Source organism: Eurosta solidaginis, chromosome 3 (assembly GCF_040869045.1).
Source record: "Eurosta solidaginis isolate ZX-2024a chromosome 3, ASM4086904v1, whole genome shotgun sequence".
NCBI lineage: Eukaryota > Metazoa > Arthropoda > Insecta > Diptera > Tephritidae > Eurosta > Eurosta solidaginis.
Genome location: NC_090321.1, coordinates 118,699,059 through 118,719,354, shown reverse-complemented (window position 1 = coordinate 118,719,354; position 20,296 = coordinate 118,699,059). Strand labels below are relative to the sequence as shown.

At 41.3% G+C, this 20,296-nt stretch overlaps 1 protein-coding gene across 9 annotated transcripts in view; it reads left to right on the top strand.

Annotated features, from left to right (window-relative positions):
* The window catches only part of Lis-1 (LisH and WD40 domain-containing Lis-1), a 761,024-nt gene that overhangs the window by 117,235 nt on the left and 623,493 nt on the right, over nucleotides 1–20,296 (top strand). The window lies entirely within an intron of this gene.

Sequence of the window (20,296 nt, the reverse complement as noted above, 5' to 3'; positions counted from 1 at the left end):
TTGCACTGGCAACCTGAAGTGTTGCGCTACACAGTCCCTTGAATCTGGTATTTTAGTCGCCTCTTACGACAGTCATACCTACCGCGGTTATATTCTGACCCCCTAACCCGCTAAAGTGCACACTTCCCGAGATCTTGGAGAGTGTTATCGATGTTGATGGTCCTTTGTCGGAAGCAAATCCGGTACCTTCCGGTAACAAGCACCATTAACTATCCCGATCATCTCGGGAACGATTTAGCATGACCACATGAAACATTCTAGGCCATGCCACCCTCCCACCCCCAGGTCCTTGAGGAACTTGGGGTCACCAGAGCCTCGTCTGTGGGAGAAACAGGATTCGCCACGGGTAGGTGAGGTTCCCACAAATCGACGTCCTCCCAGCAGATCCTTGCAGCGAGACTGCGGCATATTCTCCTGCTTCGGGAATGAATCGAACCCAACCCGGGAACTGTACCTGATCCCTTTACAAATGAATGCTTTTACTGCGTTTGCCGGAAAGGAACCCTTTTAGGACGGTCACACTCTTGTCAGTGTGTCACGTGTAAGGGATGGCTGCACCGGACGGGATGTTCTGGGCTAGACCCCAAAACCCGTCGTCCTTGCAACTTTTACAATTTATGTGTGGCTCCTTGCTGTTCACGCCCAAGGGCGTCCCGTAGTCTGCGCCTTAGTCCTTTTGGACCGTTTGCCAGCACAGAATATATATGTTTGCGACATCTGCCCAATGCAGTTCCTGCCTTGGACGGTGCCGCTTTCATAGATGTTCTGGTCTCAGCGACGGCAAATGCCCGACGGGTTTCATTGAGCCATGTTGCCAGGCCGCTCACCCAACTACACCGGGTACGCCAATGCTTATCCAGGGATGTCCAGTCGCAGGTCCCCAACAGCACTTACGTCCTGGCCTCCTTCAACCCAGGCGTAGTCACCCGTTACTTACCCCTAGAGTGACGCGTCTTCCCCGTTGCACTTCAGAATATTGCAGTTAATCTGTAATGCCTAACTGGGAAGATGACGGAGATAGTCGATTTCATGAAGCGGCACAACATCCGCATTGCTGCCATTCAAGAGACTAAAGTAACAGCAAGATCTGCTCTGAAGACCTGTACTGGGTATAATTCCCACAGAAAAGATCGCGAGAGCGGAAATGGAGGTGGTCTCGCGTTTATCATACACCACTCAGTGCAATATAATATATTTTATCCCGACATCGGCCGCAGGGACATTGTATTAGAACGCAAAGGCTTATCCGTCCGGCGAGGCGATGTAAACCTAGAAATCATCAACATCTACATCCCTCCTGCCACCTGTTGCCGCAGTGGATACCACCCTAATATCTCTGATTACTCACTGGCGATAATCGCATTATCTTAGGCGATTTCAATGCCCATCACGATCTATGTCATTCAAATTAGCAGGCGGACAGCAGGGGTGAGATGTTGGCGGATCAAATAGAAGAAACGACGTTCTGCACTATAAACGGAGACGCCCCAACTCGTATGGTAGGAAGCTTCAATTGTGAGCGCAGGACTCGTAAATTACGCCAACTGGTATCCGACCACCTGCCTGTACTTATTTCGCTTGAGCGAACCGCCGACTTCATCGTCACCGAAAAACGCACTTTCATAAGCTTTAAGAAAGGAAAGAGGGATGAGTACAAATCATTTACAGCCAGTCGCTTTGCTGGCCTCCCTATCCTGACTGATGCTTGCCAAGGGGAACGTGCTTTTCGCAAGGTCATTGAATCCGGTCTGTTCGTTTTATTCCCGCCGGAAGAATTCCCGAAAACCGGCCTCATTTTCCGTCGGAGGCCGCAAATTCAGCAAGAGAACATTATCTGATAAGACAGCTCGATCCCGGCGACCCCCAAATAAGGGATATAAACCAACGCATCAGATTTCTTGTGGATGAACACAAGCGGGCGAAATGGGAGGAGCATTTAAGTGGTTGTAACCTCTTTGCCGGTGTGGGTAAGCTTTGGTCCACCGCTAAAAGCCTAGGTAAAGAGGAAAAATGTCCAAGGTGGTGTCGCTACTAAAGCCTGGGAAACCAGCTAACATTCTTCTCGCCCGATATCTCTCCTATCGGCAGTAGCCAACACACTTGAAGCCATTCTGCTCCCCTACCTTAAAGCAAATTTGCAACTAACCTATCATCAGCATGGCTTTGAAAAACTATATAGCACAACCACCGCGCTAAATGCCATTAGCACCCAGATAAATTGCGGTTTAAATCAAAACACCCACCATAGGACAGTACTCGTTGCGTTAGACCTGTCACAAGCTTTTGATACGGTCACCCATGGCACTTTACTGCAAGACCTGGCAGGTTATACCCTCCCCCATGTCTTAAAAGGTGAACCGCAAATTATCTAGGTGGTCGGCAGGCATCGGTGCAATTTAGAAACGAAACATCAAAATCAAGAAGAATTAAAGAAGGGGTGCCACAGGGTAGTGTCCTATCCCCACCTCTATTTAATTTCTACATATCGAAGCTACCTTCCAGAAGAAGTCACTATCGTTTCCTACGCCGATTACTGCACAATAGTAGCCACAGGCCCAGGTCCACACATCGATGAGCTGTGTAATAAAATAAACAGAAATCTCCCTGATCTTTCCAGTTTTTTCGCATCGCGATACCTGACATTGTCACCGACCAAATCATCGGCGACCTTATTTACAACATGGCACGCCAAATGTCTACCATATTGAACATCCACGTCGATGGCATACGCTACCGACTGTCTTACACCCAAAAATGTTGGGTGTGACTTTCGATCAGGATCTACATTTTGGAGAGCATGCAACCGCAATTGTACTTAAAATCCAGAGCCACAATAAGATCCTCAAATCACTTGCCGGCAGCACTTGTGGTAAAGACAAAGAAACGCTCATAACCACTTACTAAGCAATTGGGCGGCCGATTGCATGCTACACGTCCCTGATATGGTCGCAAAGCCTAAAGGTTACTCACTGGAATAAAATACAGGCCTGCCAAAACACTGCCCTCAGAACCGCCTCGGGCTATCTTCTTATGTTCCCAGAACACCACCTGCACAACGAGGCGAGAGTACTCCCCATTAGGGAGAGAAATGAAATGCTGAACACACAGTTTCTGTTTGTTACCCAGGAACATGGGCACCCCAACAGACATCTGATTGAGGAGGCAACACCTCCCATGGGCTTAAGGGGTTGTTGTTGTTGTTGTAGCGATAAGGACACTCTCCGAAGGCCTTGGAGAGTGTTATCGATGTTGATGGTCCTTTGCCGGATGCAGATCCGGTACGTTCCGGTAACAAGCACATAAAGGTGCTAGCCCGACCATCTTGGGAACGACTTGGTATGACGACATGGAACTCATTTATTTTGTGTTGTTGATTTTCCGACAGGGTGGATACATGATGTTTGTTGGAACGATTTTCCGTCCCTTGTCAAATTTGGTTTCGAGACAAACCGGTTTCGACGTTGTGTCATCATCAGAGTCGATTTTTGTTCTGATCTGTTGTCGTTTGTCTTATATTTATAGTTCGTATGTACATGAGCAGGTATTGTCAAAATTGATGCTTGTGTATATTTAATTGTATGTGCTGTATGTTCATTCAGAACCGAGGGTGGTTTTTACTGATCGATCTGTGTGGCTGACTGAGGCAGGTAAAAGTCAGTAATTCTAGTCGTTTGACCTTCTTTGTGCGTTTGTTGCTTTGGTGCGTTTATTGGTTTGTGTTTGTCTGTTGTACCTGTGTGATTACTTTGTTTCTTGTAAACAAGTTCTAAAGGTTCAAATATTGTGTCAGTGATTGTGTTTATCTGTTCGTTTATTATTCTACCGTCGAATGTTTTCTGTTTGTAGATTTCCATGTTTTCGAGTACGTTGACACGTCGGCCTTTTGATTGTATGTGAAGGACCCTAACTGTTTTATTGCTGGGGAACATTCATTTTCGACCATGTGATTGGCGAAGTTAGACTCTGGTATAATGTTTGGATTCCGTGTTTTCTTGTTGTAATCTCTAATGTGTTCTCTGAATCTCGTTCTTATTGGCGTCCTGTTTGTCCTATGTGTCTGTGTTGGTATCCGCATGTTAACCTTGTATACGCCGTGGCTGCTAAACGGGTCCTCTGAGTTAGTTTTAGTTCTTACTTTTCACCCTAGATTGTTCGATGTTTTGAATGCTTTGTTGTATTTTTTAAAGAAGTTTCTCAATTTATATGTTGCTTTTCCAGTATATGTCATAGTCGTCCAGGTGTTATTATTTTCCTATCCATTGTTTTGTTGTTGTAGCAGTGCTTCGCCCCATTCGATAGGTGCGACCGATCACAAATTGTCATCAATATCCTCTAACGGGAGTCCAAGGAAATTTGCTGTTTCAACAAGGATGGACCATAATGAGAGGGGTGTTAGAGGCGTTGGTTCCATAATACAGTTGAAGAGATGGCTGGTGTCATGTGGGGACACATTACAAGCAGGACATATGTTTTTTATGTCGGGTTTCCTTCTGGATAGGTAAGAGTTTAACCTGTTACAGTATCCAAATGAAGTTGAGCTAGAGTCACTCGCGTTTCCCTAGGGAGTGTGCGTTCCTCTTCTGCAAGTTTAGGATATTGTTCTTTGAGGACAGGTTTCACCGGGCAATTCCTGGCATAGAGGTCCGACGCCTGTTCGTTGAGTTCACTGAAGACCTGCTTGTGTTTTTTGGCTTCATACGGCTGTGTTCTCAGGTGCCGCATTTCCTTAAGCCCCTAGGTGGTGTTGGCTCATCAATCAGATATCTGTTAGGATGCCCAGGGGTCTGGGTATTCAACAGGAACTGTTTGGTTAGCATTTCATTTGTCTCCCTAATGGGGAGTATTCTCGCCTCATTATGTAGACGGTGTTCTGGGGACATAAGAAGACAACCCGTGGCGGTTCTGACGGCAGTATTTTGGCAGGCCTGTAGCTTCTTCCAGTGAGTAGTCTTTAGGCTTGGCGACCATATCGGGGACGCGTAGCATGCAATCGGCTGGCCAATTGCTTTGTAAGTGGTAATGAGCGTGTCTTTATCTTTTCCCCAAGTACTACCTAGGATTTTATTACGGCTCTGCATTTTCAAGTACAATTGCGGCTGCATGCTCACCAAATTGTAGATCCTGATCAAACATCACACCCAAGATTTTCTGGTGTAACTGTAGAGTTATCTACTTATAACAAATATACTTATTATATTAGTTATTTTTTTATTATCAAAAAATTGAAATATCTGAGTCTTCAAAAATATCTTTTAAAAAAATAAAGTTTTAATAAATTATTCAAAATTATATAGAAAATTTTTATTTTCTATATCTGGCGATCCTACCAACGATCCTTCTGACCTATTCTCGATTTACGCGATAACAAAATTATGAAATTTCGCTGCTTTCGTGCATATAGATAACAATTATTTAAAGAGTGCATAATTTTGAAAGTGATAGCTAAATATGTCCTTGCATAGATTTAACTCAAATTTAACAAAATGTTTTCACTAATACGAAAAATACTACAAGTGCATTGCAATGTAGATGTGATAGCGGCATCAGCACAAAGAATCCAAATTGTTAAAAAATGTACTAATCAATCTTACCATCATTTGGCCATTAAGCAAAATTGTGAAGAAATAAGTACACGAGAACAAAAACAATTACTGAACAAATTCCAACGAACATTTATCCATCATCAGATATTTTGCATTTAAGTAAGATTCCATCATCGTATACTGATGAAAACATTAAAAAACGTTCACCTCTAATAACTTCGAAGTTAAAGCATTCAAATTTTTCCCCAAAAGACCGTAAAATTACGCTACTTCAACTCTCATCGCTTATCAAAGTACACAATCATCAACTTTCAGAATCGAATCATTTACGTGTCACTTTCTCCAAACTCAAAATCTAAGCTATAACTCTTTGTTGCATTAAAATCGATTCAACTGCAATACGATGAAGAATAAATAAAACAAAACAGTGAATAACTAATCAACCAGTACCAATCTTAAAGAGACAGATCATCAAAAAAAAAAATTGCTAATAAGAAATTGATACAAAAGTAACAGACGAAAAATCAAATCAATTAAAAACAGAACAGAAACAAACAAAACAAAAGGTTCAAGAACGGATACTAAAAATAGTAAAAATCAAACAAACAAATTTCTAGTGTAAAAAATTTTTATTATTGATCATTCAATTGATCACCAACATACTCATACAGACATATGTAGTCTCAAAATCTAAAACAACAACAACAACTCTAACTCTATATATATTAACTAACAATTATAATAGATTAATTCTATACTTACATACATATTTGTTTAGACGGATTCGATAGGGACTTTTCGGTGGACCAAAGCTTACCCACACCGGCAGAGAGGTTACAACTACTTAGATGTTTCTCCCATTTCGCCCGCTTGTGTTCACCCACAAGCAGTCTCATGCGTTGGTTTATATCCCTTATTTGAGGGTCGCCGGGATCGAGCTGTCTTATAAGGTCACGTTCTCGGTAAATTTGCGGCCTCTGCCGGAAAATGTGGGCGAATTTCGAGAATTTTTCCGGCGGGAATAAAGCGAGCCGAGGCGTATTCAATGACCTTGCGGAAAGCACGTTCCCCTTGGCTAGCATCAGTCGGGATAGGGAGGGCAGCAAAGCGACTGTCTGCAAATGATTTGTACTCATCCCACTTTCCTTTTTTAAAGCTTATGAAAATTCGTTTTTCTGTGACGATGAAGTCGGCGGTTCGCTCAAGCGAAATAAGTACAAGCAGGTGGTCAGATGCCAATGTTACCATCGGCTACCATTTGACGCAGTTTACGAGTCCTGCGGTAACGATTGATATATCTGGTGAAATGTGACACCTTCCTACCATACGAGTGGTGGCGTTGTTGTTGTTGTTGAACGTCGTTTCTTCTATTTGATCCGCCAACATCTCACCCCTACTGGCTGCCTGCAAGTTTGAATGCCATAGATCGTGAAGGGCATTTAAATCGCCTAAGATAATAACACTATCGCCAGTGAGTAAGGCTCTGATATTAGGGCGGTATCCACTGGGGCAGCAGGTGGCACGAGGGATGCAGATGTTGATGATTTCTAGGTTTACATCGCCTGACCGGACAGATAAGCCGTGACGTTCGAAGGCACTGTCCCTGCGGCCGAAGTCGGGATATATGATAGTGCACTGAGTGATGTATGATAAACGCGAGACCGCTTCCATTTCCGCTCTCGCGATATTTACTGTGGACCTTATACCCAGAACAGGTCTGCAGAGCAGATCTTGCTGTGAGTTTAGTCTCTTGAATCGCAGCGATGCGGATGTTGTGCCGCTTCATGAAATCGACTAACTCCGTGACCTTCCCAGTTGATCCATTACAGTTTAACTGCAGAATTCTGAAGTGCAGCGGGGGAAGCGTCGTCACTCTAGGAGTAAGTGACGGGTGACTTCGCCTGAAATGTATGAGGCCAGTTTGACTGAAAAAGCAACATCAAAAGTTTTGGAAAAGATTTCTTCAATTAGGAATGTTTTTCTTAGCAGTGTTAACCCTGGACAGTGGTTTGGCAAACACTCCGAATGCATTTTTTAACTGAAAAGCTTCTTGGAGAAGAGTCTCTTAAATGTCTTAGGAGGTAAATCTCGCCGTTTTTTTTCAATCGTGGCTCGAATGAAATCTGTTAATCGTGGCTTTCTAGTTTTGCCAAAAAGTTACCCATGCACTTTTCGTCAGTGACAGCATTTGCAGACTCAATCGCAAGTCGCGATCTCTTACTAGTTTCACCAAGTAGGTTTGGCGTTATTGACGCTACAAATAAGCCTTATACTCGTACATGCAAGAATATCTCAGAAATATACGTCCATGCGTTATATGTTACTAGTTTTTTTAAAACCACATACTGAATAGCATGTAATAAGAGTCAGGTTCATTAGTAACTATAAATAACTTTAATAGTGCTATAACTTCTTTGTTTATTAACTTAGGAAAATGGTTCAAAAACAACAATGTAAAGAATTTGGAAGAACTTTCGCCTGGTAAAACCAAAAGAATAAATTAGGGGAGGTAAAACCCGATTAGCTGACCGAATCAAGTGAAAACGACTTTATAGCTCGAAAGGACACTAAAAGCAAATATATAAATTTTGAAGACCAAAAAAATTATATCAATTCCAATAAAATAATTTAAAAAAATATGTAAGTTGAACGGTTTTATTGAAAACAATACTTGCATTAACGCAACTCATGTTACTTTTTATGTAATGTGATGGCATACCTTACACTACTCGGAGTTCTTCCACATTCCAATAGCAAGTCGATTGGAATCTAGTGCATTCCGAAATCATGCTGAGCTGATGCATTCCGCCAGTATAAGATCTTATTTTTGCTCTTTTTTTTACCTTTGTATTAGGAAATTAAGTTGTAATGTTAAATAATATATTTCTATATTTCTAATATAACATTGTTGAGTTGTATATATATATCTCTTATATCATGTATTCGACCATCTGACGTTTGTTTTCGACTTTAAATAAATAAATAAATTAATTAAGTAATAATAATACTAAAAGCTAGAAAATAATTAAATAGGTCCTAGTTACTAGTCATCACAGTCCTCATCAATCTAGGGCGTTGATCAGACAAATAAATAAAAGCGTGGGCTGCGTCAAATTTCTATTGATAGTCAACCGCTCATATCTTTACAAATCATATTTCATATATGTATAAGTAAGACGAACTGAACCTTAATCAGGGGCCGAATCGTAACATACGATCCGTGATCGAATGCAGTTTTTTTTTATATAGAAATAGCTCCGAAATGGTGTATCGGATTAATGAAATATGTGAAATAGGGACAACGCGTACTCACTAGATCCAAAATATATTATTGTTTTTTTTTTTTAAATAGTAGGTTTGCCTTAGTTTTATCGCTTGGGTGAAAATAGTTTTCGATCCGTGATCGTTTGTTACAATTCCATAGCTGGTTATGCTAGTTGGAACCTCACGTTTTTATAAATTTCACTCGCCCAACGCTTTTATTTATTTGTCTGATCAAGGCCTTAGATTGATGAGGAGTGTGATGGCTAGTACCTAGGACCTATCTAATTATTTTCTAGCTTTTAGTATTATTATTACTTAATGTAAATACTGTTTTCAATAAAACCGTTTAACTTGAATTTTTTTTCATTATATTTTTTTTTTCTATCTTTTAGTATTATTATCACTTAATGTAAGTATTGTTTTCAATAAAACCGTTTAACTCAAAATTGTATTTTTAATTATTTTATTTTGGTACTAGCAACCCGCACCTTGTTTCACACAGGTTGCAGTGTTTAAAAATTGTAATTTTTGTTGTATTTTGAATTAATGGTTCAATTAAAAAAAAGATAATTCATAAAAAAATTAAGCCCAAAGCGAAGTTAGTTTTTATTTTCTTTCTTATAAAATTTCATTGTATACAATGTTTCCAGCTTTCCCGTCAGGAGCCAAAACATATAAATTATCTTTGTTTGTTACACGGGATAGAGCTACATATAGTTGGCCATGTTTGAAACATTGAGCTCTTAGGTCCAAACCGGCTACCTTAAGTGTTTGTCCTTTAGCCTTGTTTATTGTTACTGCAAAACACAATTTGAACTGCATGGATGAAAGTTAAGGAAAAATTATCGTAATTAATTGTTTTCATTTCCTTTCTTTTCCCTTTCTCTTTTCCTTTTTCCTTTCCTTTCCCTTCCCTTCCTTTCCTTTTCTTTCCTTCTTTCCCTTCCTTCCATTTCATTTCCCCTCGTTTCCTTTCCGTCCTCCTTTCTTATCCACCTTTCTCTCATACTTTCCTTTTTTCGTTTTCTTTCCTTTTCTTTCATTTCCTGTCCTTTCGTTCGCTGTCCGGTCTTGTCTTCTCCCTTCCTTTCCACCCTGTAATTTCCTCTCCTTTTATTTCCATTTCTTTCCTTTCCTCGCCTTTCCTTTCCTCTTCTTTCCTTTCCTTTCTTTTACTCTCCTTTACTTTTTTTTTATTACTAATAATACTAAAATAATATAGAAAATCGAACTGTATGGTACTGTATTTTAACGAATTTACTGCAATTCCGCTTATTGACAACCTTTTGCTAACGTTCGAATCACTAAACTGTTGAATAAAAAAAAAAATAAAAAAAATGTATGGCGCGATAACCTCCGAAGAGATCTAAGGCCAAGCTTCTCTTCCAATTTGCGTCGTGCTCTTGATTTTCCCTACAAATTGGCCGGACGGGACCTACATATTTTATGCCGACTCCGAACGGATCTGCAAAGCAGATGAGTTTTCACTGAGAGCTTTTCATGGCAGAAATACACCCGGAGTGCTTGCCAAACACTGCCGAGGGGCGACCCCGCTTAGAAAAATTTTCTTCTAATTGAAAAACCTTATTTCTAAAATTTTGATGTTGCTTTGCCCGGGGTGCGAACCCAGGGCATACGGTGTGGTAGGCGGAGCACGCTACCATCACACCACTGTTGAATAAATAACTCAAATATTCGGTAATGCAAAATGGTCTTTATTTAAGTACTTTCAAAATAACACTTCTATTGCTCGACAGATAGCGTGCTTAAACAAAACTGATTGTCGTGTCTCTACTGTTGCTGCCTTTTATACTGTATGGTTTCCTCGTTGCATATTTGTAGGCTTTTCTATTCTAAAATTTACTAGTTAGTTATCAGATACAAAATTACCAGCTATAACTACGTTCATAGCTTCTCATACGCGCGTTTATATATGATTGATACTCGCACAAATTATTGCCTTCTTTTGTGAGCATCTCAGATAAGATATATGCATGTGTTTGTGCGTCTCTTCTGCGCTGCTCGTATGTTCATATGGGTAGACATAATTATTGATTTAATGATGTGCATACAAGTCACTGCTTAGCATCGGTTTAGAGATGATAGTATCCCTTAGCGTTGCTAATATTCGCCACACTGCCCTCCACCTAAGTCTGATCGTCCCGATCAGACAAATCTCTCGATCTAAACGCTGCCAGCCTTTCCAAATGAACCACTTTCATTTTGGTTCGTGGTTTGCCAATGGTTTGTATGCGGTCACTACATCGTTGAACCGTTTTACAACTTTGTATGGGCTTCCCAATTACACTACAATTTCGGGGGCAAACCTTTTTTTCGTTGTGGGTTGTATAACAGCACCAACTCTCCTTCCTGAAACCCTTCGAATTAATTGCTTTATCGTATCTGGCTTTCATCTTGTCACTCATAATCTTTGCTCTTTGCCTTACCAGATCGTGTATCTCTCTCAGCTCTTCTTCCAAGACACCAGTGGATTTCTTGACATTTCTCTCTGCATCGGCATCTATCCCATACTTCAAATCAGCTGGCAGTGGAAGGTCATTGCGAAAAATTACCTTTGCGGGAGTTTGGCCCGTTGTCTCATGTACTGCCGATCGGTAAGCCATCAAGAATAATGATATGTGTGTATCCCACTCCTTATGGTACTTGTCTACTACTTTCCTTAAATGCTCCTCCAATGTTCTATTGAAACGCTCCACCATGCCATCGGGCTGAGGATGCAATGCAGTTGTCCGTGTTTTTCGAATGCCCAACTTCTTACACATTTCTTGGAACACACCTTATTCAAAATTCCTGCCTTGGTCAGAATGTAACTCCATTGGTACACCATACCTTGCAACCCAATCGTTTGTAACCACTTCTGCTACTGTTTCCGCTTCTTGGTTTGGGATTGGGTATACCTCTGGCCATTTACTGAAATAATCCATAACCACCAGTACGTATTTGTTTCCGCGGTTGCTAGTAGGAAATGGACCTGCGACATCCATTGCGAGCTCTTTCGCTCTGTTGCAAACCTCGCAGTTGGCAATCCACTCAGTGACCGACTGACGGTAACGAACCAAATAGAATCTCTGCTTGATCTTCTCGAGCGTCTTCGTAATTCCAAGATGACCTCCCCTTGGACCGTTATGTAGCTCACTGAGAACGTCGGGAATCCTTTTCCTTGGAACAACTATCAGTTACCTCTTACTTTGACCATCCTCACTCTCCCATACTCGATGAAGGCAACCGGATATCAAACTAAACTGTTCCACTGTGCCCAATATGACTTCGCAATGGGATTCTTTGCTGACGTCTACTCTCTATTTGGCCTTTCGTTTCGTTCGAGCCCTTGCATAACATCTGGCAGATCTGTATCTTCTAGCTGACACTTTCTTAGTTGTTCCTTGTCCCATTCATCCGTACACGTTATAGTCATTAGCCGGACATCTATAATGTCTTCTTTAGCCTCGGCCTTTGAACAGTGCTTGCATTCCAAACTACATGGTCTTCGTGACATTGCATCAGCATTTCCATGGGTACTACCTTTTCGATGCTCAATGGGAAAGTAATAGCTTTGTAGTCGCTCGATCCACCGTGCCAATTATCCTTCCGGATTACGGAACTGCAGAAGCCATTTCAACGCTGCGTGATCTGTCCTGACGCGGAATCGCTGGCCGTAGAGGTATTTGTGAAAATGTTTAATGCACTCTACCAATGCCAACAGGTCTCTCCGTGTAACGCAGTAGTTCCTCTCTGGTTTTCCAATTGAACGGCTGTAATATGCAACTACCTTCTCCTGTCCATCAACCAGTTGTGACAAAACGCCTCCTATAGCATATCCACTCGCATCTGTATCTAGAATAAATGTTGCTCCTGGAATCGGATATGCCAACATTGGGGCAGTGCACAAACGCTCCTTAAATGTGGTTTTCCACACTGGACTTGAAAAGCGGCTACTGGCAAGTTGAGGTGAAGGAGGAAGATAAAGAGAAAACAGCCTTCAGTGTCGGTGATGGTCTTTGGCAATTTACAGTAATGCTCTATGGACTATGTAATGCATCAGCTACTTTCGAGAGACTCATGGATCAGGTATTGAAAGGACTGCATTGAAAAACATGCTTGGTGTACCTGGACGACATCACCGTATTGGGCAAGAACTTTGATGAACATCTTAAAAACTTGGAGGAAGTTTTCCAGAGAATAGCTGGCGCTGGTCTGAAACTAAGTCCCAAAAAGTGTGCGCTGTTTAAAAAGGAAGTAAATTATTTGGGTCACAAGGTAACGACAGAGGGCATCTGCACTGCGAACGAAAAGATAGAGGCTGCAAAGGATTGGCCAAGACCACATAACCTGCATGAATTCAGAAGTTTCCTTGGGCTGTGCGCATATTACCGCTGATTTGTACCAAATTTTCCAGCGTAACCCGTAGCCTCTATGAGCTTACAAGAAAAAATAAAGCTTTTGAATGGAAGAAGGAGCAAGAAGCGGCTTTCCAAACATTGAAGGAGCGTTTGTGCACTGCCCCAATGTTGGCATATCCGAATGGTTTTACTTACTTACTTAATTGGCGCTTAACCGTCTAAACGGTTATGGCCGTACAACAAGGCGCGCCAATCGCTCCGCCAACCGGCGCCAATTGGTCAAACCAAGGGAGTTTAAATCGTTTTCCACCTGGTCCTTCCAACGGAGTGGGGGCCGCCCTCTACCTCTGCTTCCATAGGCGTGTTCCGATAGAAACACTTTCTTGGCCGGAGCACCATCATTCATTCCCATAACATGGCCGAATGGTTTTAGTTATACAAAAAAAATGTATTAACGAACTTTAGAGGGCGAGCCCATTTTCGGTATTACCTACGAGATCAACTCTTAAAATTTTATACCGAAAATGCGAGTTTGTGAACTTTGTCGGAATTCCAAACCATATAATTAAACCAAAATTGCGGAAACTTAAATCGACGAGATTATTACCTTAACTCCCTATTTTATGGTATACAAATTTTCTTTTTAAATTATCGTAGTTACAAAATGAAACTATCACTGAGTGATCGTAAGAATGACCAAAAAACTAGTTACATCCCTAATTAATTTATTTATGCAACTAATCTTCACTAGCTATTTTTCATAAGAATATTTAGAAACAAAAAAAAATCTTTATAAATTATTTAACTCTAAAGCTAAATTTCCAGGAATCCATTACGTCGACCGTCTCGAAGTTTGTTGGGAAATTTCGGCGTCTGAGTATGGACTAAGGTTACAGCTACTTCTTCACCCGCGTGATGATTTCTTTTCCTATTTTTCGTTGACATTTCTAAATTTAGTTGGGCACATCGGCCACTTTAAACATTTTCATTTGATGAATCACGGTTTTAGTGGCCGTAATTTCCATCACTCCTACACACTTTTCACCATTCTTCTCGGGTTAAGCAAGTAGATTCTATACAAGTTTGTTGGATAATTTATTACAATTTTTGTTTGCCATTTCGTGTTTCAAAGCTTTTTTTCACAACACGTCTATTCAGAAAGTTTTGAGTTTAAATTTTATAGTTAAGGGTTAATGTTTTTATGGAGTCACTTATTTTCTTATTACGTTTTGAACTTCAAAATGGCCACAATAGCCCGATTTGTTCATCTGGCTTACAACTGGCTCAGAGTTGGTTGTAGTTTTTAATATTTATTAATTGGTTTAGGTAATTTCTTTGTTGTTTTGGTCTACTTCGAGATCACTACAGTTTGCCTTCTACTTTTAATATCGTTGTGGGATCGTAAAGTCCAGCTCCCGCCATAACAGGACGATTCTTATAGCGCCGTACGTGATATGCTATCAAGGGTATGTTAATGCACAATGAAAACCATTCGTTACATAATAAGAACAATAAGTTAAGAAAAAATATGTAGCCCATATTTTTAAAATTTACGTAGGGTCAAATTTATTAAAAGTATTGTTAGCAATTGCCGAATATTCGGATTGTAGTAGAGTTTCAGTTTGATAGACAGTTCTGTATTTCATCTATTGAAAGTTATTCGTTGAGAAACTCGCTCTGAAAGCTTTTCGCTACTTTTATAGTTATTCCACTTTTTTGCACAATGCACTTCAGAGCGTTTTATTAGCTACTACTCGATTTCAATTTATCAGATATTTTGTAAACATGGAGCTTAGCAAACGCAATTCCCATTTTTAAGGCTTTTTTTTTTTTTTTTTTTTTTTTTTTTTTTTTTTTTTTTTTTAATGGACCTTGTGGCAGCGCGCTGCCCTCAAGTGGCCCAATGAAACCGGGCTAAGCCTGTTCACGCGATCGATTTATATATATATATATAATAACTTTTTTTTTATTTTTTTTTTTATTTTTTTTTTTATTTTGCCGAGTCTTTGGTGGGCAGCGGTTTGTCAAGCGTCACGATCTGAGACTGCTCAGCTACAGAAGAAATTTCATCAGCCAAGCGAAATACTTAAAGAGAACAGAAGCAAACGTATTAGAGAGGTGAGAACAATCTTTTTTATAGAATAAACGCCGAAAAGGTTCATTTTGTTCGAAATTCGTTCTACATTGTTTCAGCAGAAGAGGTTTGAAGTGTCTCGATGTCCGAGAGGGAACGCAAAAGTTCACTTCATTCAGAAGGAATGGGCTCGAAATTGATCCATTTAAAAGTTTTGTCATAAATATTACACCAAGCATCTCCCTTCGACTAGCAAGAGTTGGAAGATTGATAAGCTTTAATCGATTAGTATAAGGTGGAAGATTAGTTAAAGAGTCCCATTGGAAATTTCTTTAGGCAAATAGTAAAAATTGTATTTGTATTGATTCGAGACTGTCTGCATGGACTTGATAACGCGGATTCCAAATTATCGAGCCGTATTTTAATATTGGCCTAACTAATGTTGTAAAAAGTGCTTTAGTTATGTAAGGGTCGTTAAATTCTTTTGACCACCGTTTAACAAATGCAAAAACACCTTTGCCTTTATTCACTGTAGCATTAATATGAAGATTGAAACTAAGTTTGGAATCCATCATGACTCCCAAGTCAATAAAATTATTTACAGTTTCTAGACTATAGTTGTTAATTGTATATGAAGCTGGTGGCGAAACTCTCCGAGAAAAACACATGAATTTACATTTTTTGAGATTGAGCGGCATATAATTTACATTGCACCAGGTAACCAAGTGATTTAAATCCATTTGAAGCAAGGAATGTTCCTCAACCGAGGCACATGATTTGAAAAGTTTTACATCGTCTGCGTACATCAAGATTTTTGAGTATTTAATTGTACCAGATATATCGTTTATGAACAACAAGAACAGAATCGGACCAAGATGGCTGCCCTGAGGAACATCAGAAGAAACATTGATGACCCCAGAAAGTGTATTTTTTAAGATTAATTTTTGCGTACGATAACCAAGATACGAAGAAATCCAACATATAAGACGGGGTTGAAAACCGAGTTGACTGAGCTTATGAATAAGTAATGGGTGTGATACTTTGTCGAAAGCTTTACTGAAATCGATGTAAATTACATCAGTGTGAAGGCCTTTTCTAAATCCATTAGAAACGTGGGTGGTAAATTCTAGTAAATTGGTGATAGGTGATTTGCCCTTACAGAACCCATGCTGCGAGCTTGCAATTATGGGGGAAATAGAGAATGTTAGGTGGTAGGTAACAATAGCCTCAAATAACTTTGGGATAGCGGATAACTTTGCTATGCCCCGGTAGTTTTCTATTGAAGACCTGCTTCCATTTTTATGAAGCGGAATAAGAAAAGATTCCTTCCATATTGTTGGGAAAACGCCATAAATTAAAGATAAATTAAATAAATCTGTTAGCGGCTGATAGATGTTTGCAGCACATTTTTTAAGAAAGTGTGTCGGGATCCTGTCGGGGCCGTATGAATATGATACTTTTAAAGTTTTTAAATAAGATAATACATCTTCTGAAGATATAAATGGAGCTCTGATTGAATAACATGAATCAATATGGTATGGGTATTCATTAGGTGAAACGTTGGTCTCAATAGAGTAATTTGATTTGAAAAATTCCGCAAAGAAGTCGGCGATCTCTTGATCATCGCTGGAAATATTATCTTGGAATTTCATGGATGATGGAAACCCTTTCACCCTGCGTTTAGAGTTTACGAATCCGTAAAATGCCTTCGGGTTGCAAGTTATATTTCTTTTCATTTTACAAAGATAAGCTTTGTAACACTTTTTGTTCAATTGAAAATACTTGCAGCGTAGAATCGAGTACTGTAAGTAATGGTTATGTAAACCCGTCTTTTTGAACAACTTGAAAGATCGAGACTTTTTATTCTTTAAAATTTTCAGCTCTTTAGTGAACCATACTTGGCTTGTATCGGAATATACACAAATCCGCTTAGGTACTTACTTACTTACTTAATTGGCGCTTAACCGTCTAAACGGTTATGGCCGTCCAACAAGGCGCGCCAGTCGCTCCTTCGCTCCGCCAACCGGCGCCAATTGGTCACACCAAGGGAGTTTAAATCGTTTTCCACCTGGTCCTTCCAACGGAGTGGGGGCCGCCCTCTACCTCTGCTTCCATAGGCGGGTTCCGATAGAAACACTTTCTTGGCCGGAGCATCATCTTTCATTCGCATAACATGGCCTAGCCAGCGCAGCCGCTGCGTTTTAATTCGCTGGACTATGTTGATGTCTGCGTATAGCTCGTACAGCTCATCATTAAATCTTCTTCGGTACTCGCCATCGCCAACGCGTAGAGGTCCATAAATCTTTCGAAGAACTTTTCTCTCGAACACTCCCAAAGCCGCTTCATCTGCTGTTGTCATGGTCCATGCTTCTGCCCCATATAGCAGGACGGGTACGATAAGTGACTTGTAGAGTATGATTTTCGTTCGCCGAGAGAGGACTTTACTTTTCAATTGCCTACCTAGTCCAAAGTAGCATTTATTGGCAAGATTGATTCTTCGCTGGATTTCAGTGCTGATGTTGTTGCTAATGTTGATGCTGGTTCCCAAATAAACGAAGTCTTTTACTATTTCGAAATTATGGCTGCCAACAGTAGCGTGGTTGCCAAGGCGCATATGCGCTGACTCTTTGCTCGATGACAGCAGGTACTTCGTTTTGTCCTCATTCACCATCAAACCCATCTTTACCGCTTCTTTTTCCAGCTTGGAGTAAGCAGAACTAACAGCGCGGGTGTTTAGGCCGATGATATCAATGTCATCAGCATATGCCAGTAATTGCACGCTTTTATAGTATATTGTTCCAGTGCGGTTAAGTTCTGCAGCTAGTATAATTTTCTCCAGCATCAAATTAAAGAAATCGCACGATAGGGGGTCACCCTGTCTGAAACCTCGTTTAGTTTCGAACGGCTCGGAGAGGTCCTTCCCAATTCTGACTGAGCTGATGGTGTTGCTCAACGTCATTTTGCACAGCCGTATAAGTTTTGCGGGGAAACCAAATTCAGACATAGCGGCATATAGGCAGCTCCTTTTCGTGCTGTCGAAGGCGGCTTTAAAGTCGACGAAGAGGTGATGTGTGTCGATTCTCTTTTCACGGGTTTTTTCCAAGATTTGGCGCATTGTGAAAATCTGGTCGATGGTAGATTTACCAGGTCTGAAGCCGCACTGATAAGGTCCAATCAGCCGGTTCACGGTGGGCTTCAATCTTTCGCACAATACACTTGAAAGGACCTTATATGCGATATTAAGAAGGCTGATTCCACGATAGTTGGTGCATTTTGCAGTATCCCCCTTCTTGTGGACTGGGCAAAGAACACTTAGATTCCAACCGTCGGGCATGCTTTCGTCCGCCCATATTTTGCTAAGAAGCTGCTGCATGCGCCTTACCAACTCCTCGCCGCCGAACTTGAATAGCTCCGCAGGCAATCCATCAGCGCCCACGGCCTTGTTGTTTTTCAATCTGGTTATTGCTATTCTAACTTCGTCATAATCGGGCGGGGGGACATATATTCCATCATCATCGATTGCGGGATCGGGTTCTTCATCTCTGCGCGGTGAATTGCTGCCTCCATTTAGGAGAGCAGAGAAGTGTTCCCTCCATAATCTAAGCACTCTCTGGACATCAGTTACAAGGTCGCCGTTTTCATTCCTACAGGAGTTTGCCCCGGTCTTAAAACCTTCCGTCTGTCGCCGTATTTTTTGGTAGAATTTTCGGGCGTTATTCCTGGTGGCTAGCAGCTCAAGCTCCTCGCACTCACGCCTTTCTGCTTCTGCTTTTTTCTTCCTGAAAAGGCGTCTCGCTTCCCTTTTCAACTCACGATAGCGTTCACACACTCCTCTTGTCGCGCTCGCTTTTAACGTAGCCCTGTAGGCAGCGTCTTTTCTTTCGGTTGCAACGCGGCATTCTTCATCATACCAGTTGTTTTTTCGTGGCCGCCGGTAACCAATTTTTTCCTCGGCGGCAGTATGAAGTGCTTTGGAGATATGCTCCCACTGCTCCTGTATTCCTTCAGGATGAGTTGTGCCCTCAGAGAGCAGGTGTGAGAGTCGAGTTGCGAAATCATTGGCAGTCTGTTGTGATTGAAGCTTTTCGACGTCTAGCTTTCCTTGTGTTTTTTGTTCCTTGTTTTTAGCCGCGTTGAGGCGGGTGCGTATTTTGGCTGCAACGAGATAATGGTCCGAATCGATGTTAGGTCCTCGGATCGTTCGCACATCTAAAACACTGGAGGCATGCCGTCCGTCTATCACAACGTGATCGATCTGATTGCGAGTATTTCGATCAGGAGACAGCCATGTAGCTTGATGTATCTTTTTATGCATGAACCTCGTGCTTGATATGGCCATGTTTCGAGCACCGGCAAAGTCAATCAGCCTCAGTCCGTTAGGAGAAGTTTCATTGTGTAGGCTGAACTTTCCGACTGTAGGGCCAAAAACACCTTCTTTGCCCACCCTGGCGTTAAAGTCGCCAAGCACGACTTTTATATCATGACGGGGGCAGCGCTCGTATGTGCGTTCTAATTGTTCATAAAAAGTGTCTTTCACCTCATCGTCTTTCTCCTCTGTCAGCGCATGGGCGCAGATGAATGATATATTAAAAAATTTTGCTTTTATTCGAATAGCGGCGAGACGCTCGTCCACAGGCGTGAACGCCAGCACTTGGCGACAAAGTCTCTCTCCCACGACGAATCCGACGCCGAAACTGCGCTTATTCGCATGGCCACTCCAATATATGTCACAATTTTTGATCTTCTTTCTTCCTTGCTTCGTCCAACGCATTTCTTGGATGGCGGTGATGTCAGATTTTGCTTTGACGAGGACATCAACCAGCCGGGCATCTGCACCAATCCCATTCAGGGAGCGGACGTTCCAGGTGCATGCCCTCAATTCATTGTCCTTCAAACGTTTGCCATGGTCGTCATCAATAGAGAGTGTATTTATCCGAGGCTTGTTGTTATATTTCATTGGAGTATGGTTTTACGTGACGGGTCCCAAGCCCAGCGCACAACCCGCTCAGCGGGGGTGAAAATATTAATTGGCACGTTTATATAGCGAGCCGCTT